This window comes from Vigna umbellata, chromosome 1 (genome assembly GCF_029865625.1).
Source record: "Vigna umbellata cultivar VRB3 chromosome 1, Vumbellata_1.0, whole genome shotgun sequence".
NCBI classification, from domain to species: Eukaryota; Viridiplantae; Streptophyta; class Magnoliopsida; order Fabales; family Fabaceae; genus Vigna; species Vigna umbellata.
Genome location: NC_142165.1, coordinates 69,186,506 through 69,194,500, shown reverse-complemented (window position 1 = coordinate 69,194,500; position 7,995 = coordinate 69,186,506). Strand labels below are relative to the sequence as shown.

The following is a 7,995-nucleotide window of genomic DNA, read 5'->3' as shown; positions in this document are numbered from 1 at the left end:
AACAAACGGGTTGGATGAAATTTGAACTATTTTTTCTAAAGAAACAAACTAAATCGCTTAATGCATAAGCAACATAACATGATACAAACATATTTTATACTGGTACACCAACAATCATGAACTATGTTTAATTCTTCGTTAAAATAATTACTCAAAAGATTCGAGTAAACAAATATTTTGACAACAAATAGTACACAAACCACTTCTTGTTAGACTGTCCTAAAATCTTCTTGATATAAATACCTCATAGAAAGAAAACAAAACCATCAAACATAACACTTTAAACTTGCTATGTTTAATTCACAAAGTGAAGAATTCACAAAACTTTTTGCGCACCATAAAGAACAATGATCACTCACTACAGGAAAAACGCAATTTACAGACGGGCTTTTACCGAAGGCTTTGAAGCCCTCGGTACTGAGTTAATTACCGAAGGCTTGTAAGCCGTCGGTATCGTCCTGGGTAATTTAAGTCCCAATTTATGTTTTTCGATCCCCAATCTAATTCTCTTGTGCTTCGTCGCTTTCGTGCTTTCTTCACACAATCCCCTACCTTTCTTCACCCGTCAGTTTCTCGGTCAGTCACCGGTGGTGGTCTGTCAAGGTGGTAAGTGGTGTGTTGATCAGTCGTCGTTGACGGTGCGTGGTGGTTTTCGGAGTGTTGGACTAGGGTTCGTCGTCGGTCTGTTGCTTCGTTGAGGGGTGGTGGTGTGGAGGTTGAGGGAGTTGGAGGGGCCGCTGTGGGGTGCTGTCGTTGTCGTGGTCGTGAAGCGATATTCTGATAAAGGTAAGTTCCACAAAATTTCGTTCACACCGTCATGTTCATATTGCTGCCTTCATCTACTTTTCATTCACTTGTTCATTCACTTGTTAGTATATGATTGAAGGAACTTGGTTGAGGGAGTTGGCTGGAGTGGCCGTTGTGGGGTTGCGTCTCTGTCGTGGTGCATAAAGGTTGCCATCGTGAAGGGCTATCTCGGTTGAGGTAAGTTGTGCATTTAAAAATTCATTATGAGTTACAATGCTCTCTTGAATCTGTTTGATGTTAGTGTATGTTGTTGTTTGATTGAGAAAGATTGGTTTTTAATTGGAATAAGGGGCAAGGCACTGGCATGCCAGTGAGAAGGTTTAAATAACCTTAACTGTAGTTTAGGAAAAATAAAAGCAAACGAGGTGGTGAAGATTGAGCAACAGTGCGAATTGTTGTAACTGTTGCGTTTGCTTCTAATGCCTGCAAGTGTGTGCTCTAAGTACGCCAAACTTCAACCGTGAACCTTTCAACCTCTAATTTCCCCTTGATTTGCTTCCAATGAACGTAGAGATACTTAGCTTCTCCCTTGTGCTTCTGCACAAGATTTTGTGTATCAAAGTACCAATATGTGTCCTAATTGTGATGAACATGATCTTTGAGATGAGGATATCCTTGGTACAAGTATTTCAATGGATTGAAAACAGGAACTTCTCTCTCAAATTTATGCAGAAATCTGCTTCCATGTCTGTAATCTACAGGATTGTACAGTGGAGACTATTTCTTTGACATGAAATTTGGTCGAAAACACTTCTCTATAACCTTAGCCTCCTCCTTCAACATTTCTCTCATGTCTTTAATATTTCTCTGAACTTTGTAAGATCGTGTCGACCCATTAGAATTGCCAGGCACATGGACTTTTTTAGATGTATATGGAATTCTATTGCTCTCAAAGCAGAAATTTGTAGATCTTTTTGAGTGAAAACCTTTCCTTTTTTCAGCATCAGACAGACACATATATGCCTACAGAAATTATCCAATTAACGTTTAATTAACTTGTTTAGTGAAGAACACTGTGTGTCAGAAACTCACCTCAGATATAAGTTTGAAAGCAATTTCAGCCTTTTGATGTTTGTTCTTCTCCGGATGAAGTTGCAGGGGTGAATAAAAAGCAACAGTTGTTGTTATAGAAGAGAAAGAAACCATGAAAAAAAGAAGAAAAAAAAGGAGTTAAGCCTACCAAGTTTATGGTATTGCTGGCGGATGGTGAGCAACCCTACATTTTCTTCCACCTATGAGAACCCAATATGGAGAGATTAATTAGCATGATCATATAAAATAAGAGAGAAAAGGGGTAGTATAGTATGTATGAAATATTTACTCCAAGAATGCAATACCAATCTATGAAAGGTGGCTTAGAAGGGTTTGAGACAAGTGTATGAATACAGCCAAGTGACCTCAACAGTATGAATAGCAGGGGTTCAGTTTTAATTTAAGAAAATTAGGTCAAAGGCTAAGTTTAGAAGAGACCTCAACAGCTAAAGCATAACAACCGTGGAAAAAACTTAGAAACCCATATTAGGAATATAGGTATGATGAAAATATATATAGGTCCCTACCTTTATATGAAACTTTTGGTTGTAGGTAGATGTCTATATTGCTTTTTACTGTTTGATTAATTTGAGAAATGAGACTCACTAAATGAAAAATAAAAACCCTATTAAAGAGATTTATAAATTTTTAAATTTTTAACTTAAACTAGCAACAACAAAAGTTTATAAAGGTAGCACTATAGGCACAAATAGTCACGAAACCCACTTAGATTCCTGAGCTGGCAGCTGATAATTGCAAAAAGAAAAAGAAAAGCAAGTAAAAGTAATTTGTATAAATGACTACTATGTATATTAAGACAATGCTTTATGAAATAAGAAAAGAGTCCCCTTATATATGTTATATATGTTATCTTGTTCCCAACATCGGAGGCATCAATGTGTTGTATGAGCTTTGGAAGCAGAGCAGGCATGATGGTTTTCATTGAAACAAAAAGTTTGGCCACATCGCTTCTGTCGTCCTGAGGGTCCAAACCATGAGGGAGAGTCACCATTTTTACCAGTGCCTCCTCCTTGTTAACATTGTTATTCATCTTGCAATTCACCAAATTAACATTGTTATTGATCTTTGATGGGTATGTCTGTTGAGCAGAAGCTGAATCTTGGTATAAATGGCACTTTATAATAGCTGTAGGAGCATACACCATTAGCATGTTTGAACCATTATATTGATCCCTTCAAAACAACCAATAAAAAAAGGTTGGTTCAAGAAAAATAAAGACAAGAGGAAGAAAATAAGGAAAAGGGATTTGGAGAGGGAGAGTAATACCTGGTGGAGGGTAAGCATAAACTTCACTGAAACACCAAAAAATAGAAATAGAAAATGAGAAGAGAGAATTTAGAAAAAATATATCATTTTCCTGGTCAGCTCATGAGTGCTAAAATTATGTTAAATTAAGATTTTTTTTTAAATAATCAATAAATGTTGTATAAAGTTTTCTACAGTCTAATATAAGGACAGCGCCCTAACTGTCAGAGATGTTTAGGGACGCCCGCAATGCAGGACAGCGCCCTAACTGGCTGGGTGAACAAATTTGGAACTCTTTACTAGCCCATTGGAATACAGTAGAGTTCCGCAATAAGTGTGCCAAAGCCAAGCGGAACAGAGCATCTGAAAGGGGTGGCACCCTGCATACTGGTGGGTCGATCACCATTCATGAGCATGCCATTCGTATGGTATAATCTCATTACATAACTTTTTCTTTCATACATAAGTTATGTATATTCTATTTCATATGTACGCTTGTAATTCTTAATTATGTTACAGGCACAGGCTCTAGGACGGGCGGTCCATGTTGATGAGGTCTTTGCACAGACTCATGTTCGGAAGGGAACTAATCAATTTGTTGATGAAAGATCTCGCAAGACTCATGTAAGCAAATAACACTATTACTATTACTAATTGTTCATTTATGTTATACTATCGTTCCCTGACATTGCTTTTAATATTTCAACAGGAAGACTTTTCTACGAGACTTTCACAGGTTAGATCTGAACATGAGTCAGCTCCTACACCGGATGATGCCAGTAATGCAGATGATGACATCCGTAGGACGCAGTGCTGGATCGACATCGTTGGTGGGAAGAAAAAAGGACGAGTGTATGGTGCGGGACAGCTTGCTGCAAACTATACAGCATCCAGAGGAGGTACTCTGAAGCACCAGCCTTCTTCTTCCACCAGTACTCCTGACGAGGTCGTTCTTCGCCTCACGCAGGAACTCCGACAACGTGACCAGGAGATCACTGATCTTAGAGCAGAGTTTACAAACTTTAAGGCCCTGGTCATGAGAGTCTTGCCTGAAACCTCACAGGACGTACAAAATATCCCTCCGACCCAGCCACGACCTTCCTCATCACCTGCTGCCACTCAGCAGCCCACATCAGTCCAACCCTCATCAGTCCAACCCACACCAGTCCAGCCATTAGTAGAGGAGCAGGATGATGAAGATCATTCTGATGATAGTTATGTACATTATTAGTTTCATTTTCTTATTACTTGTTACAGAAACATTTGGATATTAGAACATTTTTGACTTGATATAATTTCAATGTTAGTTAGATCTACTTCCAGACTTTGGATGTTAGAACATCCTTTTGTTACATTGTTTTATATTTGAACTATAAGTACATTATCTATACATTAGTGGATGTTCGTTGGATTAATTGATGTTCAATGGATATTGATAACTGATTGCATCTTTGAGATGCACATTATGCATGTTTGTATGTGCTTGAAAACTGATATGCAGGTCTGTTTGTAATTGAATTTTGATATACAGGTTTGGGTTACACAGATAATGCCATTTCTCTGAAAGCTTCTCTGCAACTTACCGAAGGCTTTTGCCCTTCGGTAAATGCCCACAGCAGGTCATTACCGAAGGCTTCTGCCCTTCGGTAAATACCCTCGTATGGTCATTACCGAAGGCTTCTGCCCTTCGGTAATTACCGAGGGCTTCTGCTCTTCGGTAATTACCGAAGGCTTTTGGCCCTCGGTAATTACCGAAGGCTTCTGGCCCTCGGTATTTACCGAAGGCTTTTGGCCCTCGGTAATTACCGAAGGGCAGAAGCCCTCGGTAATTACCGAAGGGCAGAAGCCCTCGGTAATTGTTAGCGACAAGAGATTTACCGAAGGATTTTTGGCCGTCGATAAGCCTTCGGTAAACACCCATTATCGACGGCCTATGGCATTTTCCGAGGGCTTCTGGCCTTTGGTAATGCCCTACTTTTTTGTAGTGACTTTATGATCACTAGGAGATTGAAAGAATTGTAGATTGTATTTATTTTCTTCTTCTTTGTCTTAAGTCTTTTATATAGAATTGTAAAGTGATCTTTACATATCTTCTTTAGCTAAGACATGATCTTTGTTTCACCTGCACATGATATTGTACATTAATCTTTATAATTTCTTTAACTACAAGCTTGATATTAAAAGATATTGTAAAAAGCATAAGATATTTGATTTTGAAGAGGTCCTACCGACCTTGTAAGAACATTGTGGATTAATATTTTCACAAAGTAAATTTTTGCATATTGTTTGCACTAAAAAAAATTCCCCTACAACTAATTAATTTTAAAATAAAAGTGTATCAAAAATACCCTAAATGAGTGAGCCTCCACTATTCTGTTTATACACAATAGAGGCCACCACCACTATAAAAGACTATTGTGACCATTACCATAACTTACTGGGCATCTACTATAAGAAAATTGACATTTGCTATGATCTAACTAACACAAATTAGTTAATGGTGTGACATTTACATTTCACATACTAAAAACTACAAAACCATGAGCTTTAATTAACTAGTGTCAATTTTTGAAGGTTAACTCTAAATAACGTCAACTTACAAAGCCACCACTAATGAGTTTTTATTTTAAAATTTATTATTTTTTAATGATAATCTAATTTTATTTTGCGAGGCCGATGCTAATGACAATGATTCTCATGAAAAAAATATTTTTCATAAGTGTCTCCATTATCATTCTCAACAAAAATAAACGTGTACATCAAGACAACAAAATAAACACATGAATTGAATCTGTTTAAATAAATATTAATGTTAGCTTAATCTTTATTAAATTAAATAAATATTATAGATATATTATATTAATCTCAACAACTTTAATACAAGCTATAAATATTAGAATAAATAAAATTATCTTCTATTTATTAATTTTTAATATTTAATTTAATTAGTATCAATTTAAGTAATGCTAATTTGATATTAATAATTTTTTTATCTACAAACAAATTATTTAAAAACATAACGTTAATTAGATTGATACGAACATTGTTTCTCTAAAATGTATTTCTTTTAAAATACTTACATTAATTTAACTAATATAAATATTTTTATTTGTTAAAAGAGTTTAAATTTAACCAACTCTAACTTTTTTTATTTTGATTTGTTTCTATAAAATGTTGTGAGCTAAGTCCACACAAAGCCTTTACATTTATATTATTATATAAAATTATATAACGAGATTATTCTCTTTTGATATACATATTTTGATTCCAATTTTACCCTTTAAGTATTTTTTAAATTAAAATAATTATTTCATCAATTTTATCTTTGAAATGACTTGTTTTTTTCTTTTAATTTTAAACGTTTTTTAATTTGACAATCTTTTTTCTAAAATATAACTATTCTTTCAAACTAAAATAACTATTATAATAAAAAATTAATATTGTCTATATTAAAATTGTAAAAATTATTTAAATTTATTTTTATGATTATAATAATAATAATAATAATTTTATTATATTTTTTTATCATAAAAAATAATACATATGCAACAAACATATGTGAAATAAAAATCTTATGTTTTTTTAAGTCATTAAAAATTAATTTAAATAATCTGCTTTGACTAAACTATAACTCTAACGACATTGTTTTTTAGATGAGTGTTTTTGTTCAAAACCTAATTGATTATTTTATTACAGTGATCCCCTCGTACTATCACATACTTAGATCCATTATATATTAGTAGTCTATCATGTCTTACTATATTAATCTTATGTTTCACTTTTTTTACCATGCTTTGGATGGCTGACATCTTATTGAAACTATCCAAAAACAGTGTTGTAAAACAAGCCAAAGCTTGTCAGAGACAGTTGTATTTTACAAAGGCTATGTTCTCCGATCACAAAATACAAGGATATATGCCTAACTATTGCTGGCATGGCTGGCATGCCTAACAATTAAAATTAAAACCGTGTATTCAACATGAAACACGAATACAATATGATAAAGACGGAGTTATATATTGATAACACAACTCTATTTTCTATATCTTTGCAAGACAATTACTAAAAATAAAGTCATAAGAAATGTAGTGACAATTTTGTCAATAATTCAACCTTTTTCTTAGAAACATATCAACATTAGAATCTCTTAATTATCATTACATGTCATTTACATTGCTAGTTAGGTTATTAAAAAGTATGGTAAGTGATATATGAGTGATAAAGAATTGTATTTATTTAATTACACATATGTTCTTATTGATATTGTTTTTGTTTGAATTTTCATACCTTTGTGCTTTGTAGTGTATTTCGATTATGTTCGTCCTTCACTTCGTTCCAGCAAATTGGAAGGTTACCTGCAGTAGATACTTTGATGTCAAAGTGAATAAAGATTCGACAATTTCAACAATTAATACGTAATAAATTCAATCATCGATCTCATTATCTCAAACCTGTATTTATATATTTCAGAATGAACTTTAGATTACCAAAAGCCTAATCACGACCCAACTGGTATTAACATACACTTTGGTGTAAGCTAATCACCATCAAGTTTGATTGTTGTTTAAGAATGACCATTCAGTCTATAAGGTGCAACCATTCAGTCTTTAGATGGTTTAATGGACATTTCTGATTGTATGGACTGTTCAATCTTAGACTAATCGAGCGTCCATACGATACATAGTGCATTGTTGGTATTAGATATGTAGGTGTTTGATTTTTTTATTATTAATTTTTAAAAGGTTTGTATTTAAAGTGTTGACTCAAATTTTAAACGATTTGAGTGATATATTTAATATTTTCGAAAATTTTATAGTTGTTTTTATTAATATTTAATATAAATTTAAAGCATAATTTAATCAATATCTTTGTATATAAATACTAAACGTT

General features: G+C 33.7%; 1 pseudogene; it reads right to left on the bottom strand.

The window, feature by feature from the left end:
* Positions 1-1,245: 1,245 nt before the first annotated feature.
* LOC148206162 (uncharacterized) lies at positions 1,246-3,010 on the bottom strand (annotated as a pseudogene).
* Between the last annotated feature and the right edge of the window lie 4,985 nt (positions 3,011-7,995).